General features: G+C 32.4%; 1 protein-coding gene across 7 annotated transcripts in view; it reads right to left on the reverse strand.

Moving 5' to 3' along the window:
• Positions 1-3,350: 3,350 nt before the first annotated feature.
• The window catches only part of foxo (forkhead box, sub-group O), a 324,250-nt gene continuing 307,531 nt past the window's right edge, over positions 3,351-20,069 (reverse strand). For all 7 annotated transcript variants that reach the window (XM_076401540.1, XM_076401543.1, XM_076401537.1 and 4 more), the window contains one exon: positions 3,351-7,060. The gene's annotated coding sequence lies outside the window, so the exon portion shown is untranslated. The remainder of the gene's footprint in view (positions 7,061-20,069) is intronic.

The raw sequence follows: 20,069 nt of genomic DNA on the forward strand, positions 1-20,069 counted from the left end.
ACGCGCGAATCATTAGACCCTTTGGAGGATTTTTTCGCTCGCCTTTCAGGATATATTGTAACAATCTTGATGGATTTTCTATTATGGATGATTCGGGCGTCGAAAGGAACCTTTCGGGCAAAAGGTCCACCCTAGTTTAAATTAATTTTTCGATTTTTGAGCGAACGGATACCATTTTTTGTTCGTCTACACCTATTCATTTTAAATGTTTCTTTTTTTAGCCAATCACGGGTTTGTTACATGTAACAATTTAAAACTCATCAATCTACCTCAAAACTGGCTCTTCAAACTTGAAGTTTCTATGAAAGTTATTAGCATATATCAATTTTTTAAATATTTCGATACATATCTATTTATCACTCGACAAAACAAGATCGTTTGGGCCGAATTCGCATCATTTACGGTAATTTTCCTCAATTATTGGCCTAGAGATTTGTTTTAAAGGTTTTCTTTTAATTTGAAAATATATATTATATATTTTATATTCAAAATATTATCCATTGATAGCTGCTATTTTTTTGCCTTCGAACGATGTATCTTTTGAGGGTCTCTTCGAATCAACCCAATTTTTGGTATCTTCATAAGAAGTGAAGCTGCTCAGGCAGTTCTCACGACTTTTATGCCGGACCGACCGATTTTAATGTTTTCAAGTATGTTTTCACCAGTTTTGCATCATGTGATCGGGTGTGGTCAAACTGAAGAATAATATTGCTGTGTCTGTACTCGTATTCCGCTTTTTAGGTTTTAGCAGCTCTATACTACACCATATATCACACCAAGCCGATCTAGGAGCCATGGATATACAGCTTTGATCTTGATATTGAGCATGACCAGATGGTCCCCATGTCCCCATCGCTTTTAGATAATCGTAATGTTAATTAATGGATTAACCAATAACAATACGATGCAACAAACCTTTCCGATTTTATGCCTTTATATAACGCCTTGGCTTCAATGTATTCTGTGATACTTCCAACAATTCTGCGTATTCTCCTTATGTTTGAGTAAATCCCCGTCTTCAATATTTTTTGACTCCCCAGAACGCTCTTTGCTTTCGGTGCTAATATAATCACTTTTAAAATGTCGAAACCAGAACTTATTCTTATTCATATAAGATTCACGCCTAATTTTGTGCTCACTTCGAAAAATGACACAAAAGTGAGAACTGTGAAAAAGTGAGGCTGTTACACGAAGTTAGGCACACTAACACCATGTGTGATAAACCCTTTAAATTTAATGTATAGGCCTTAGAGGAAGTATATGATAAATAAATGAGGGAAATTGTTCCAAGTTTATGAATTGTGAATATTATTGGGCATTGGGCAGATTTGCTATTAATTTGATCAAAAACGACTATATTTCAATTAAATCACAAGACAATGCATGGTTGCATACACACGTCACCATAGAAAAATTAGGCTACGATCTGCCACCTCATCCACCCCACACAGATTTAGCAAACGTTTAGAGGTTAGCTGTATGGTAAGAGATTTGAGTAGAATGAAGATGTCATTGAAACATACGCTAATTAGAGAAAGCCTGTTATATGGATGGAATAAAATACTGGAAAAACGGCGGACTTAATGCATTGTTGACAAAAACTCACTAACCTATAAAGCTGTCTTCGTATATAACCTAGGGATACCGAAAAGATATCCATACTTTTGGCCGATATTTTTTCAAAAGATATTTCTTAAACATTTTAACAAATTCTTAAAATTATGTACCGATTTATTTATATTAAGATTTATATATATATAAAATATTGCAATTTTTTAAAATGTTTCGATAATATTGATAGTTTTTGGGCCAATATATCAATATTAATACGAACCTGCTTTTTAATGGTTCTTATAACCTTTGTTTTTGCGGAAATTATCTTCTTCGTTGAAACGTTTCATCGTGGGTGATGACTGCTATCGAAATGTTTCTATTTTAGTTTTGTTGGATTGATCTTCTGCTTCTATTTCTTCTTTTCCCGTTGGATGATCTTTTTATTTATATCTCTCAAGTTATACAAGTATCAATTTTGAGAAATTAATGATGGGAGCCACTAAGTTATAGATAATTAAATGAAGAAGCTGTAAAATTAGTAGATAACTTATGGTTCTCCTCGATGTTGTCGCACTACAGCTTTGCTAAATTGTTGATCGTGGTGTTTATTGATATAACATACACATATCCTTGCTGTTTATTGTTGTACTGTAGTCAGTAGTAATTTCCGAGTTTGTTGGTCTGTTCTCATTTCTGTGATGGTATCAGAGGTAAGGTTTTCGTAGAGGTCAAGGATGCTTGAGATGTGATATGTAGAGGTTTCAAAGGATTTCAAGTAAAACAATTAATGTTACTGGAAAATAATTTAATGTTGCGCTTGCTTCAAGATTGACTTTTTATTTTTAAAAGATCCTAAAAATTATTTCCTGCATACAGTGGAAGGAGAAGTTTTTGGGAAACAGAAAGGTTTATTTCTGTATTTTTTTATAAAGGTTAAATTAAGGAAAAAAACCTAATGGTACAAACCAGACAGACAATATTCCTGCCTGATGAAATCCTATTTTCTTCTCGTAATTTAGTTCTTGATATATTCAACGATCAATGTTTTTTATGTATTACTGACACTTTATTTTCAAGAGCTGTGAAACGTGATAAAATGCCCACAAAATTTAATTGTTATATTTGAGCCATCCTTATGACATTATCCATTGTTTATTTTATCGTATAAATTATTAATAGACCTTGATCTAGTGTTTATATTATTTGTTACTTTCACCTACTGTTGACAAGTAGATTGTGCTTCGCCAACTGTTTGAGTAACCTAGGATTACAACTAGCAATTTGTCGGCTAGGCTGGCGCAGTGGTCAAGGCGCTAGGACGGTCTTATGTTCGAATTCTGCTGAGGCATAGTTGTACATTAATATTCAACTATAGCAAGAATGCAAAATGTGAAGGAAAATCACTTGAGAATACAGTAATCTTCACAAATTCCACTCACACTTTTGCTATTATAGCTGTGGTAAGGCCTACTTTTCTTATAAAAAAAATAACATGAATGTGTTTACACATTATATAAAAATAGTGTTACTAAATTATAATATTTTACCTATAAATCAGTTTTTACACGCATATTGTCTGCTGCTAATGTCCAGATAGACCCTAATTGGTGTAAAGGAGACTTAAAAATAGTAGGAGCAATTAATACACTATTAATTTAATGTTTATTAGGATAGAAAGGATTTTAAAAAAAGTCATTAATTTTTTCACCATTTTATTTTTGTGAAACAGCAAATATGTGATTTTATATCATATTTATATAATTTTCTTAAAATTAGTGTTTAAATATTAACGAATAAAAAAAAATGAGGCACCTGACACGGAGGCTATATCACTGTATCAATATGGGACGGCCGAAAGATAGCTCTTTTGCTCTTTCATTCTTGGCCAACCCATCGAATAACTCAAAAACTGACGAACTGATGGAAGATGTAATTTCATTAGCAACCAAGTGTCTAGTGATGAACAAAGATACATATTATCGAAACTAAAAAAAAAACGAACGAAAGCTGTTATTTTGTGTGAGAATTATGACGTGGTTACGAATAAAACTGGCATCTCCGTATAAAAAAAATCATAAAACTGAACGAAATGTGTAAATCCTTAGCAATTGACGTTTTGTCCCTATAATAATAATTTTATAAAAATCGATAATTGACTGAGGTTTTTGAGTCATTTACTATTCTCATGACCAATAATATTGTCTAAATTAAGAACTAGAAAATAAGATACAAAAATCGCCTCATGTTCAACTCAACCAATCAATAACAAATATATTTACATGGTGTAGGTTTTCCCCCTCATGATACAGGATATTTTAAAACCAAAGATAATTTAATTAAATCATAAACATTACCCCATAACATTATTCGTTTACATTTTTTTTGTGTGTATGACAATTGATCCTCGATGCAATCGCAACGGAACTGACGCATCTTTGTTAGGAAAACACCCTGTATATAGTACACGTACACATTTAGGTACCAAAAACGAGACAACGGGAAATCTAACCTGTTCGAGCGTTCGAGGGGCTGCTTGATAAAGCACAAGTAATGGAACTAACGAAAACATTGGATTTCGTCGATTGTCTCTTGTCCAACAATAAAATATTTGGCATTACATCGAACATGTAACAATTATTTGTGGAAAAAATTATATGGCTTTGACAATTACTACAGTAGGTTTTCGATTTATTTGTCTGCTACGAAAAGCAGAACCTGCAAAATTATTTATAAAGCCACGTGCGGATCGCAGTGTATTTATGAGCCTACATAATGTTATACAGCGCCCGCAGACAATAACCCGCACGTCACTATATAAACGAACATTTATATGTATCATTAGTATTTACCTATACAATTAAAACAAAAAGAATTAAACTTCTAGTGAAATGAAAAATAATAAAAATGATAAAAAGAAAACTATATAAAAATATAACGGCAAAAAAGTGTTTATGACCAGTACCGTAATGACGAGATGCGTATAATTACGTATTAGACTATATATATATTTATAATTATAAAAAAATATTAAAAGAAAACAACAAAGGATAAACAAGATAGCACCTAATGCTACGTAATGTATTTACAATAATTAAGGCGTAATAATATATATATACGTTCTTTATGTATATATTTTTATATATAAAAAAAATAAACAGATATTCGGCATTTGTCTCCTTTTTTGATAACTTCTTGTTCTATATTACAATTATTCATTTAGTCAAATTTACCTAAAAAAGGGAAATCCAAAGAAGCCTTTCGTTGTTTCGAGGTTAGGGTTCGTGGCCTAGCCATCTGCGTTTCGAGATGTACAAATCGCCCTATTCAAATCCCTAAAAGACGAGAAGAGTACGCTTAATAATTAGCTTAGTTCCCTGCACGTATTTTGGTCGTAGAAACTGATGAAACGAAGGCCATCGAGGAAAAAATTTGTTTTTAGTTACAATTTAGCTACTGACAGTTGGCGACGGTTAAGGCGCAATAAGGCCAATCAGCGCGAAAATAATTGCGACGCACGCAGGAATTTCACAGCCCTCACAGTTTAGGAACTGAATTCGTAAATTACCTATTATCATCATCTTCTTCCAAAACAATGTCGAGTCGATACCGTTTCGGATCAGAAATGGGCGGGGTAAAGGGGGCGGGGGATTTTGGTTAGAAATCGTTTGAGCTCAACGACAAAATCAAAACGTCGGATGTCCACCATATCAATATCTACAATATATCACGAAATGAACATCTGTGTTGATCGTGTTTTTTTCTTTTTCAAACGAACGAATATACTAACTAGATGAGCTAACTAACCGAACACCAGATCGTAAAATGTTGTTCGCTCGCGCTGCTGCCAAAATGAATCATCTTCACTTAAGGTAACAATCTGAAAACTTTCTTTTAATATATTAAAATGTAGAAATCTTTTTTATAAAATGTGATGATTGAACACGAATAGTTTTGAGCTCGACAAGCGCCATTAATTCTCCCTTTCGCCATTTAATAATTTTTTCTCAAAACAATGTCGAGTTAACACAGTTTCGGGTCAGAAATGGGCGGGATAAGAGGGGGTTGACTTGCTTACGAATCGTTTGAGCTCAACGACAAAATAAAAACCTTGGATTCCCATCATATTAGTATCTACAATATATATCACGAAATGAACATTTCTGTTGATCGATTCTTTTCCCTTTTCAAGCGAAGAAATATACTAAACTAGATAAGTTAACTAAAGGAACACCAGATCGTAAAATGTTCTTGATATAATGGTGTTCGCTCGCGCTGCTGTTAAATTAAATCACCTTTCTTATAAAATAAATCCTCCATTTCACAAAAATAGTGCCAGCGAAAAACATTAGTTCAAAATGGCGAACGGGATTTTGTTATGGCGAAACATTTGTGAATTAGATACACCACGATAAACATTCAGGTGATTAAACACGAGCAGTTTTGAGCCCGACAAGCGCAATTAATTCTTTCTTCTGTTAATCATTTTACTTCATCTTTCGCCATTTAATCATTTCCAAAACAATGTCGAGTCAAAACCGTTTCGGATGAAGTTACAAATCGTTTGAGCTCAACGACAAAATAAAAACGTTGGATTCCCATCATATCAAAATCTACAATATATCACGAAATGAACATTTCTGTTGATCGATTCTTTTCCCTTTTCAAACGAACGAATATACTAACTAGATAAGCTAACTAACGGAACACCAGATCGTAAAATGTTGTTGTTAGAATGGTGTTCGCTCGCGCTGCTGTCAAATATTCCTTAAGCCAACTGTTGAACACCGCCATTCTCGATACCTTACATAACAAACTTAAGTATTATCATTATGTTTCTTTAACATGGCACAGAGCAAAAATTGAACAGTTTTTCAATTCGTTCTAGAAACAAAAACGTCTCTTTAATCTATAACCACACTTTCCTTAGCTAACGTATATAAAAAATAATTTTCTTTTAAACGTTCTTAGCACAATCCCACTAAATGTAATGAATCCGTAACTTCCTGATCTTGATGTTTCGTTCACAAAATATCCAACACGTTTTATATACACATCAGATTCGAAAAGTTAGCGATTACATTATTACCAGAAATTCAATTTATGTTAATGAAATAACCCATTTTCTTTCAGAAATGATAAAATATACAGTTAACCATAAATTTACATAAATATATATGTATATACTATTTTGCATTTAAGCTTTTATATACGTATTATGTACAAAACATGTATATAAATCATGAGCATAATCAAGAGATCATTTTATATATATATTTATAAAATCATGCAGCAATTCGTAGGGGTTCCTGAATGGTAGGACTTGAGACTGTCTGCTCGATGGCTGAAGTCTACGTTCTGTCTAGCATGCCTTTACACTTTATCAACTGTTACATTTTTGCATATAAAACAACTAACATTGCAATTATCTATAGTTGGTTTCTTTTACTAAAAATTCTTCATATCGTAGCGGTGACGCAGTAGCAGGAATTCTTTTCTAAGTTTGTATCTGAAACAATATAAAAACAAAATTAGAAACACATATATATCTATACATTGATTATAATGTTATATGCAACAGGAGCTTGTTACGTATAGTTGAAAATAATTGATACAAAATAATAGTAAATATATTTTTAATTTATAGAATTCTTCTATCTCTATCACGTAAATTTAACAATATTCAAAAGAAGCTTTCAGAAATCTTCTGTCTTTATAAGGCATGCTCCTTTTTTAATCGTATACAGATTATAGATAAAGTTTTCAGTGTCATGTCAGCTGAATAAGAGATCTGTTTTAACATTGAATATAAAATATACAGGTATAACATATACATATTAAAATATTATAGTAAAGATACGTTTTAAAGTAATAGGATTAATTAATTTTTAAAGCGTTGTCTCGACATATTTTCGATAATATTTGCAAGATGATTCGAAAAAATATTACACGTTAACCTATTATGAAACAGTTGCAATGACGAAACTAAAATTATTCCCCAGAATATCTAGCAATAGTATTTCAACAGAACAATATACAAACAATGATCTCAATTCTAAAAAGACTCCTGGAGTCGATAATACTTCATCTAAATTATTGAAACAACCGTTACGAAAAGCAACAATCATGATGATATATTTAATATCTTTTCGTGAATGAAGGCAGTGTGTACGGGAAGAAAACTAACAGGAGAAATAGCATCTTACAGACCTATCTCACTATACATTTTTAAAATATGTTTTTGCTATGTTTGCATATCCAAATTTTTTTGCGAATTTGCCATTAAAATGTGATCAACCACTTACAAATATACCATGTTTTCAGTTTCAATTTTGAAATCACCACTCAACAATCGACCAAGTAACAGCAGTTATTGAAAAGGTGATTGAAGAAAAGACATACTGCCATGCTAGATATTCCTGGAGTTACATCTTCAAGTCAACAAGTTCCACAAATAAACTAGACATTGGACATTCAGCTTAATAACTCGAAATCTCTTCATATCAATTTTGTCATATGTCGAAAAGACAGAAACCTAATTATATCCCTTGTAGGATACCTAATTACTGTAACATAAACAATAAAATACCTCGACATTCACATAGCTAGTAATTAAACTAGAAACATCATGATATGCAAAATGCTGAGCAGATCGGACTCAAAATTAAAAAAAAAATTGTTAGTTAGTCGGAAGATAATACCATCTTAACCTAAAATAAATTCAAAAAATTAATAGTTGGGCCAATGTTGTTGTCAAAATAATGTTGTATGTTAAAGCCAAACTGAACTAAAACTCAGAGTTGATCGTTATATATATATATATATATATATATATATATATATATATATATATATATATATATATATATATATATATATATATATATATAATTGATTCTTTTTTAATCCCTTGTTAAAATGTATATATAAATTCAGTAAAAATATCAGTTCAAAAACAATCTACTTTATTTCAGATGACTATCGATATATCACTTGATAAGGACCTTAACAGTTAACATCCCAACACAGCAACGACGGACTTATTCCTCCGAATAGTTGTTGGCAAATATATTGGCTACAGAACAAACGAAAACCATCTAAATGGGCAAATTTACTAATCGTCCTGCAAGCAATTATCGGCGATGGGAAAGAGCAACTGTTAACAGCAGGAATTAAGAAACGAGTAGTCGGTTAATTTTCCTCGATCCTGCCGAGAGATAAATCCCGAGCTACGGACGTTGCACCAATTAAAATGTCCAATAGATCTTAATGGAAGAGGGGGGCGCGTCTTTTAGTGTCTCAAATGATTCAGGGCAGGCTAATGTTGGGCCTCTGTACCCCCGACCCCTAGTTCCAGCTTTTTTATTCCAGCTTCATCATCATGAATGATTTGCAAAAGTTACGATGCGGACTCATCCTGAATCGATTACCCGTGTCCGGGGGATTATCGGGAATATATTTTGTTGCGATTACATACATAACCGATACAAATTCGACAAAAACTCAATATATGTACCCACCCCTATGTAATGAATCATGATATCTCTATTTTAAAATGTTATAATGAACACATATTGAAACATAAATGGCTGTAGATTGTCATGTCGATAAGGATACGAGATTAACATATTTTTAAGTTTCTAATGATATTATTATCAAAAAAATAGTTGAAATTTAGATGCCAATGCTCCTCAGTTTGAGCTCAATGAACACTGGTCTTTATACATCCCCTGCCTTTTTAACACAATTTATGCCAATCGAAAACATTTAGAAGTGGAAAGTCGCAAATCTTATTTTTTAAATCACCTTCACTTAAGTTAAAAATCCAAAAATTTGCTTTTAATATATTAAAATGTAGAAATATATTTTTATAAAATAAATCATCCACTTCACAAGAAATGGCATCAGCAAAAAACGGATGTTCAAAATGGCGAACGGGAATTTGAAATGGTAAAATATTCGTGAATTAGATACAGCGCGATAAACATTCAAGTGACTGAACAGGAATAATTTTGAGCCCAACAAAGCACCATTAACAAGCTTCATGCTTTTAATTGAAAAAAACAGCACATAAAATGCGTATCTGGAAATTATCAGAGGTATAAATCAGCTGATTTCCACGTGGAATAACAGTGTAGTGGAGAAGTTGCTGAGCTTGGATGTTGGAGAAGATGCTGGACGAAGATTGCAAACTCAGCAAGAACTTTTCTACTTGATAGGGGTTACTCAACAAATCATTCCTAGTCGATTGAAATAACTAGGCATGCGCACACAAGAGAACGCTATTATCTGCTGATCTTACCAATACACTAAACCGAATCGGCCTGTGGCTCGATACTGCTACTGCATTAAATTTGGGGATATGGCACCCACTGATTGGGCAGCTGTTATTGGGCACGAGCACCCGGCGATTCTATTGATTAGCGAACTTGAGTTAACACACGTCTGGATACTGTCGTATGGGGCAGAAGTTATGACTGCAGGGACGGATAAGGTCATTTTATCATAGAAAAGGGGTAGGTTAGCGGTGACGTGGTACTGAGCTCCCAGTCTGTCGACCAGCTCGTGAATAAGATCGTTTTTAGAAGGACCGGAGCTGAGTTGTTGTTTGTGTAATGATTGACATATGAAGTGATTGATTTCTGGAGTGTCAGTTTCCCTATGAATTTGATTATTTCGGACAAACCATGGAGCATTTAAGATTCTCCTGAGGAGCTTATTTTGGAACACTTGAAGCCGTTTCACCTGGTTGGGTGTAACAAACTTGAAGTAGACATTAGATCCGTAGAGAAGTAGGGACCGAATTAATATCTTGTTAAATAAGCATTTGATGGAGATGGGAATTAAACTGAATTTATGCTTTCGAATTGGACATTAAAAGAAAAACAGCCACTGTGTTAAAAGAGGCCTGATGATTAAAAGAGAGTATGACTGATAAAGAATGCTTATCCGCATATAAGAGGTTACAGTTTATATCGAAGCATTAAAATGGTAGCACATCTTATCCACCCGCCATATTTTCCATAACCGTTGCTCCTCCAGATTATCATCTATTTCGGTTAATAGTATACAATCTGGCTTAAAACAGTTAAGTAATTTTGAAGATATCAAAAATTGGGTACATTCTTAGATCACCTCCAAAGAAGGCCAGTGGCGTGATGAATGTGAACATTGCAGTGACTGAGAAGGGGTGAATCTTTTATGACAATAATTTAAAAAATATATAGAGTGACTTAGAAAACAAGAAAACTCTGAACACAAAAAAGTGAATGGGAAGATAGAGGAAGAAGAGCTGGAATAACTATAGATAAAATAATATAGTAGTTTCGTAAAGTTCATCGAATAAAATATAGATATAACTATACATGGGTATAAATAGTTTTATTTAAAAAACAGAAGTTGAATAATATCTGAGGCCAGAATAGTTGCGGTTGATCATCAGCGATGGCGATACTTAGTGAACATTTACATTTACAGTGATAATTGATCGGTTTAGAAGTAAAAAGTTTTTCCCAACGTCCGCTAACAAGTGATTATGATAACTATTGCTTTAGTTTAAATCTGTCCAAATATGATAGATATATAAGACATTTTCGCGCCAAAAAGATATCTCCATGTTATAATACTTTGTTAAATACATGTTATAATTTAATATCATATAGTAGGTATATAATGGAAAGTGTAAGAGAGAGGTCGTATATAACTAAAGGTCCCAACTGAAGGACATCATCATAGTACATCTCCATAGGCTGTAACGTTTAAGCAAATGTTGTAAAATATGTGAAAATCTACATGGAAACACTTATAGAGATCCCCACCTTACACGTCGTATTCGCCCGATCTTATACCCTCTGAATATTAGAAATTTCAGGACCTTTCCAAAGACTGAATCGATTATGGAAAGTATTTTTGCCATGTGACAATCCTGTTTTATTAGAAAGATAGAAAAAAAGTAGTAGCTAAACAATATTTTGAATAAAATATAATGCTGCTTGTTGTTTTACAATACAATTTTTGATAGCGAAATAATTTGTGTCTTTATAGTCGTTGAATAACATGTTAAATAAATAATACAAATATAAGTTTATTACGTAACCAGAAAATCTGCAATTTATTCAAAAGTAAAAATATTTCAGCAAACTATGAATGAAAGGTAAACAAAAAATAATGAAACAAATAAACAAATAAGCAGACTTTCCAGAAAAGTGTAAATAAACAGCGTTTCATTATTTAGTTTCCAGTTCGCTCTATGAGTATCTTAAATTGAAAAATTTTAATTTTTTCTGTTTACCGTCACTAAAGGGTTTCGATTTACCTTAAAGTATATTATTATCAAAGAGTTATTTGTACCGTCGATGGATTTTTTCATTAAATGCTCTCTTTGAACCTTTTAATCTTCGTAGTATTGTTGATGTTTATGAAACGGTTTCCTGTTTAATACAAGATAAAAATAGATCGATAACCATGCAGGTAATCAAATGAATATTCGTAGAATTTCGTCGATTCTGTAGGTATCAGACAGATGGATTTTTTAGCAAGACGTATGAAGAGCAAACGTAAAATATGGCCAGTCGTTACAATCTCACGGGAAAATCGGGGTGATCTTAACCCAGTAACCGGGCAAATATTTTATATTTTATTTTATTTTTATTCCATGGTAAGATCAACTATAATTATTATATATTATATATGCATTATTTTTAGAATTTTAGAAGACATTTTCAAAAGAAATATAGCAGAAAAAATGGTTTGTCTGACGATGTTAAAATATGATATTAAGCCATTTTCTGCAAGTTTGGTTGGCTTAGGGGTAAAGGCGACAGGACGGTCCACTTGCTGTTGCAATAATCGCGGGTTCGAATCCTGCTTGGGCATGGCCGTAAATTTATGTTTGTGATTGTCCTTAGGCGAGAGTGCAAAATCCGAAAAGGAAAATGATGCCAGTCACGCCAGTAACCAAGCTGAGTAAGACCGGATGTCTTCTGGGATGATTTCTAAGTTGGTCACTCGCCAGTCGGTAGACTTAATGCCGAGCACCGTGGTTCGGAGTCCACGTTAAACTGTAGGTCCAGTCCAGATAAACATTCGTTGGTAAAAAGGAGACTTTAAAACATTTTAAAAAATTATTATATATTATACATGCAATATTCTCAGGATTTCAGAAGATATTTTTAAAAGAAATATGACGGAAAATAATGGTTTGTCTGGCGATTGCATTGTTAATTTATAATATTAAAGCCATTTTCAGCTGGCTTGGCTGGCGTAAAGCATATCATAAACATAAAACTAAAAAGGAACAAAACAAATTTAATTTAATATAACTATTTCGATACGGTATGTTTTTTTTCGTGTTAAAATCTTTGTTATAAGTTTGATTATTTTTTACATATTAGTTACATATTTACATATTACTTATTTTTGAAGTCGGTTCAATTTTTTTTTTGTAAAAATATTTTTATTGGTTTTGGTGCGATGTGATTATAGGTGAACTGCATATGCAGATTTGCTTTGGTGAATTATTATTTTATAGATTTGCCTCCAATTACTTATATTGGAACTGGGTAAAGAAGATAAATAATTGGCCTTAATAAACTTATGATAAATGACCTGCTTTAGCGAATTTAATTGTAGAATAGAATTCCTCCTGTTCAAACCTCTTGTATAACACCAAAATGTTGTTTTGGTATTAAGTTTTTCCTCTCTATAATTGTCAAAACATAACGTACTTGTTGTTGAAGAGAATTAAAAAAAATTCTTGAAAGAAGTTACAAAGCATGAGTTGATTTCATAACACGGTGTTCTATTCTATGTTCTAACTACCAGAGAATCATTTAAGATTTTTATATGCATGTTATACTGTCCGAAACACAACATAAAAGAGCAATAAATTCATAATAGATTCTTATCTAATTCTATAGTACACTCCTTGATCTAGTCTCTTTATGTGCTAAATATCAAAACATTTATTTGAGTACAAAGTTTTAACAATATCCTATTTGCTTTTTGAAAAGTCTTCAAGTACTATTTAACAAATCATAGTAGGGATCTCGTCTTTGAAAAGAAAACCAATAGTATGGTTAATATTTTAATCGTTTAAATCGCTTCGTATCTTTAGTATATTCGTATATTAGTTACCCTTAATTTTCAGTGGGTGTTACAATTGTTTAAAATTTAATAATAATTATTTAATAATATTAATAATAATATATTTAAATATATATATATATATATATATATATATATATATATATATATATATAAAGCACTTCAGAATATTGCATATGCAAAAGAAAACATACAGGTACGAAAATTAGGGTCGTTTTTCATTCGACCTCAACCATAATACTGTCCCTCATTTTTCAACATGTGACAAATGACATCAAACGAAACAATATTAGCTGTACGAAACAATAATAATAGTAATAATAATAAAAGGAAGCGAAATAAAAAAAAGATGCCGAAAAAAGGAGAGTAATGTGGATATCTTGCCCGTTTACGAGGGTACAATCAAGACAGCCCCCATTTTGGCTCGACGCCACGCAGCTTTCACTTGTTCGCCACCCCCGACAGACGCCAGCGCGTCGCCATTGCCAACGGTGGCGTCGTCCGAATCGGACGCCGACGTCTTTCGAACGCTGCGTGTTCAAAATCGCTCGATCTTTTGCTAAAATGGCAATGCAATCGCTAAAATGTCTCCATTACATATAATTTATCGATTTTTTGGTATTCACATTACCTTTACATTAATTTATATCATTCCATGCGTATTGTATAGGCCCTAATATGTTCTAATAATGTAATAGTATTTATCTGTAGTACGATAACAACTAAATGATTTCAAAATAATTGCAATTACGTAAAAAATATACAGAACTAATTCCAAAGTACGACTGCTATCCTAAAATGCCTTGTTCAGAATAATCTTCTTATGTTCTTATTTTTATACGACAGCAAATAACGTTTGTAAACGTTTATAATGTAGTATTTATTATTTTATCTCGAGATTTTGTGACATATTTAATTAGTTTTAGTAACATTGTTATCGTTCGTTTATAAACAAATATGAATAAATTAGTTTTGATTGGTAAAAAAGTTATAAACATGTCATCTAAATAGTAAACACATCGCGGAAGACTGAAAGTAACGCCTAATAAATAACAAAACCATAATTAAATTGATTAAAGATCAATAATATTAGATAATATGTAAGTCTGAAAATAATGTGACTTAAAATAAGTACTAGTTAATTATGTATGGTAAATATGTACTAATTATTAATGAAACTAATTTAAGGATAATTAAAGCTAACATACAAATATTTAGTGTTCTTCTCACCGCTGTTAATGACACAATATTTTATGTACTGGGATGGTAAAACAGTGAATACAGATACAGATATTAAAAGATTCCTGACTTGAAAAAATGTTTTACCATAAAAACTTTACAGAACTCTTCATTTTCTTGATTTCATTCTTCATTTAACACGCATGTACATACCTCTAGCATACCACCACATTTTTGATCGCTCCTACAATTTAGCTACTTCAGCTAATCAATCATCAAGGATAGAGTTTATTTTTCATATTAAGAATCTCTACATTTACGACCAAGCGTACTTTCAGCAAATTCGATACTAGCTCAATCTTTTTCCAATAAAAATTCTCTAGAGGTTTATGGAGAATTTAACAGTATCCAAAGAGTGTGGAAAGAGTTTTCAAAAACGTGCTAGTTGAGATGCTTAAGACATAAGGAGAGATATTAGATATCTAAAATTTTTAAATTGCTAATTCTACTTTATCCCAGAAAGTTTAATACTCTTGTAGTTTAACCATTTTTGCTATTATTATATCTATCGATGCCACTTGGAAGTTCTAATAAAACCCTTTGTTTAAAATGTGACAATCAGTGCACAGTGTGTGTACAGTTGAACAAAGAACAAATTTTGAAACACGCTGCTTGAAAATGTATAGACAAAATGATTTTGGATTTGATGTTATTCAGAAATCAAGCTAATCAATTAATTAGGAACCAACTTTGGTAAATATGACAGGTATATGTAAACTACTCGAATTATAGCAGTGTATATTTTACAACTTGGTAAATGAGCGCTATTGTGTAAAATCATTTGCTCCACTGTCCAGAACAGAACAGAAACAGAACGGAAATCGAATTGAAACAATATAGAAACTGAAACAGAATCAAATAAGAATGAAAATAGAATAAAAAACACAAAACGCAACCAAAACATAACTCAAATAGAGCAGAAATAGAACGGAAAAAGAACCTAAACATAATCGAAACAGAACCCAGATAAAACAAGCGAATCCAGACAAAATAACATAACCTAAGCAAGACTGAAACAGAGACAAAATAGAACGAAAATAATATAATCAAAACAGAACTGAAACAGGGCAAATATTACGGAAACAGAACAAAATCAGAAAAAAATATAACAGAAACACACTACATATAACTCATTGACTCTCGAACAAAAGAACCAAAAAGATCATGACATATTTAGTTAATTAGGTAGTAGCCATTTTACTCCCTCTATGATCTTTTTCGAGACAATCAACACCCTTTCCTAATTTTTAATAGTGCTATACCGTCTTCATATTAATAGATTTTTAAATAAAGAAAAAATGTTACGTATCAGGTCTATCATTAATCTTAAATTATTTACAACAGATGATGTTACTGTATATTAAACCAAATCGACAACATTTTTAAACAACTACATGTTGAAGCATCACTAAGAGGCTTCACTTTTCAGTATGTATAATTTCGTCGAAGTATGAACAAAAAAAATTCAATCCCTTGAAGAATTTGCAGCGAATAAATTGTAATGATGCCTGAAGCTAATGGCAAACAGGCTCCATCGATATCAGAATTTTAATACTGGTTTCGGCATTTTAAAAGTGGCAATTTTGATACCGAAGGCAAAGATCTTTATGGACAGTCAAAAAAATGAAGGCGAGGATTTGAAGGCATCACTCGATGAAATCGTCAATTTGCGTTGAAACTGCTCGAAAAGCGGCCGGAATACGAACAAAGTTACAACAATGTTATTATTCAATCTGACAACACTCGACCACATTCGCCGTATTCTCCAGACCTTTCTCCTTCTGATTAATACTTGTTGGGACATATGGGTCATGGCCTACCTGAGCGACTTATTCTTATAAAGATGCCGAAACATAGGTCGATTTGTGAATTTGTGCAATAACGGGAAACTGGTGGTTGAAATTGTATGTCTTGGGGACATATTGGCTTACAAGGTCAGTGGAACGATGATGGTATACACGTGGAAGTTGATTTTATTTATGCCTTGGGGATTGCATCAGATTTCAGCGTTCGAACGAGAGTTATATGATATTATGACTAATGAAACGATACATTGCTCTTTCGAGCTGGAATTCGTAAAATGCCTGAAAGATGGTAAAGAGTAGCCATCAACGAATAATACTTTTAATAAAATACATTGTACCGATTTATTACAAAAACCTAATATAAAAAAAAGTATTGAAGAACTCACGCTTCTTTTATGTGAAAAAATTATGTATATTGTCTGAAACACTCTAAAATCGCGAGTAGTGTGAAATCACTATGAATAAATAGTAAGGCTTTATCAGTTTATCTCAAAAGCAACTTTGATTTTTTTAAATACAACTTTTATTTTGCGATAATGCCGGGAAAATAACGAATTCAAACATTTAATTGCCATGATAAAAGTTAAGCGGCGATAATTGTCATAGCCCACGTAAAACACAAACGACACTGCCTTGAAACACCATATAAAACATCGTAATATGTTGTATAACTTCGCTTCCTACTCGATAAGAAAACTTTTAATGGCTCCATCGATTGCCCGTCCCTCTCGCTCCTCCGCAGCCGGTCATAAAATTCAGATCGAACTTCCATTTTATTAACAGCGAATAACTTGTAATATTCCAGCGGTAGTTTCATCTAACGGCAACGACCGAACAGATAACTTAAACTCTCCCTTTTTTTTCTTATTGACGCTGTTTCCGAACCAAATCCATCTCGCGACGGGGGGACGGGAGGTTGCAAGCGTCGACCAGATAAAACTCCAGTCGGCCCCCCACGCCACTATCGCCGAAGAAACGACGTCATAAATAAATACAGACCCAGGAGGAACCGTTACGGTAACAACGCGTCCCCGCTTTGACAAACTGCTTCGAATCCGAGACGATATATATGCCGGAGAATTTCTCCTCGGACCCTGTCTTCGATGACCTAATTGATTGCATTATGTCTGAGATCCATCCTGTCTGCACCTCGTCTATCGTGCAATAACGGGAAACTGGTGGTTCAAATTGGATGTCTTGGGGACATATTGGCTTACAAGGTCAGTGGAACGATGATGATATACACGTGGAAGTTGATTTTATTTTTGCCTTGGGGATTGCATCAGATTCCAGCGATCGAACGAGAGTTATATGATATTATGACTAATGAACGTTTATCTTGCTTGATGACATGTCAATAGCAAACTAGTAAGGTTAAATAAAATTCGTATTAAGTTTAAATAGCAAGTATAATAGTAGATATAATATCATAGACATTTGTAATCAAAATGATTAAAACATTAATTTACTGCTTCGGTTTTTTTTTTATTTTCCATATATTTTCATCCAAATTTGATTGACCCGCTATATATAATATATATAATATATACCACTATTTTGTTCCATTGATAATCTAGTCTGCAAATATTTACTCTAAAATACTATTCGTGTATAAAAACGAAAACTAATCACTCTGAGATTATGTAAGGCAAGACTAGCCAAAAAACTTGGAAAACAGAGTTCCATTAACTTAAATCGTTAATAGTAAGGGTTAAGCTACATTAATGAGTCTATATTACTAGTACAACTTTCTTGATGGTCATCAGAGAATCTATTATTCGAAAGAACGACTAGAAAAAGTTGATGTATATATTTCCGACAAAAACTGACGTTTTTAGATCACCTCGACGGTTTCTATTCTCTCTGACAAATCGAAGAAATTCCTATTTCCGTACAATTTTAATGCCATTTCAAGACGGCGGTGGCTAACGCGACGTGAAGGGAAAAAAAAACAGTAGACGCCGCCACACATACGCGGCCGACTTGGACTTGGATGCGCGAATAATGAAACGTCGCAATTTAAACGAATTACCGATAACAATAATTGATAACGTATTGAGGTCGGCTTGTCTCTCTCCATACGCTAAAAGGATTATTATGGATGAACTGTCACTGGAAGACGCAGTCATATATTTCAATCTAGATTTTTCCTCCTTTTCTACGTCAGTTTTTTTTTTCGATCAGAATCGTATTAAAGGAATTTCTATAGAATTTATCTATAATAAATTTTTTTCTTATTCTACCATGTCAAACAGATGAGAATACAGTGTTAATTGCATAATTTTGATTGTCTTTTAAACGTACATCCCACATAATATTATTTTTGGAAAGATAGGAAGTAGGAAGGATAGAGTTGAATACAAACTATCCTTATAGAAGCCAAGTACGACCTAGTGATTAAAACGTTCAATTATATCATGCAAAATCCATGAAAACTTAAATGGACAGTAATACTTCATCTCTCCAATTCACCAGACATTGGTCCTTTTGATTACTACTTGTTCCCGCCAATCATTCATGGCTTATCGAAGCAGCACTTTCGAAGAAGCGGTTAAGTTTTGGATTATCTCAAAATACCGGGCTTTTAACCAGGAATATTGCCTGAAGATGAGAGAAAAGTCAACCAACTATGGACAATATTGCAAGAAATAAAATTGCAAATATACAAAAATTATCTTAACATCTAATTTTCATCTATGCATGAGAATGGGATAATATATTTTGTTAACTATCTCCAGTGGTTATTTAGTTGGATAAAATTACTGATGAAAGCATAAAAATATACGCTGGCTTGTAGACTTGTTAAATGTAGATATAAATCGACTATTCAGCGATCAATTTGTAATGTTACGTTATATAATTTTGATTCTTCATTTTTTAGCCCATCTAAGATTTATAATTTCTCTTTCTACTTATAATTGCGAAATTTTCAAGAAAAAGCTAATAAACACATTTATTTATATCTCTTTTGCGTTGTTTCTTTCATCGATTCCCTCTTATTTCAGTTAACTAAATAAATTTCTTCAGTTAATGCTCTTTCTTACCTAATATTTAATTATATTTTACATTAATTTTATATGCTGATACATTTATTATTTATTACCAATTTATATGCTCGATAGGCCATTGATAAATCATTGGTCTTTAAATTGATGATTGTTAGCAAAATTTAGCTCCAATTTTAACAAAAGCCTTTATTAAAGCCACATTTATTTGGATAGAATTCGAACAAGTATTAATAGTTATTATAACTACAGCATATTATATATAGCAAATTTAAAGAACTACATTTTTATTAACAAGAGATAAGCACTGTGTATTACTAGTTAGTGATTTATAATAGGCAAGATAACGATATCTTCGTATACT

Source organism: Rhynchophorus ferrugineus, unplaced genomic scaffold (assembly GCF_030347505.1).
Source record: "Rhynchophorus ferrugineus isolate W39M unplaced genomic scaffold, kcgeb_rfMv2 rfM4, whole genome shotgun sequence".
NCBI lineage: Eukaryota > Metazoa > Arthropoda > Insecta > Coleoptera > Curculionidae > Rhynchophorus > Rhynchophorus ferrugineus.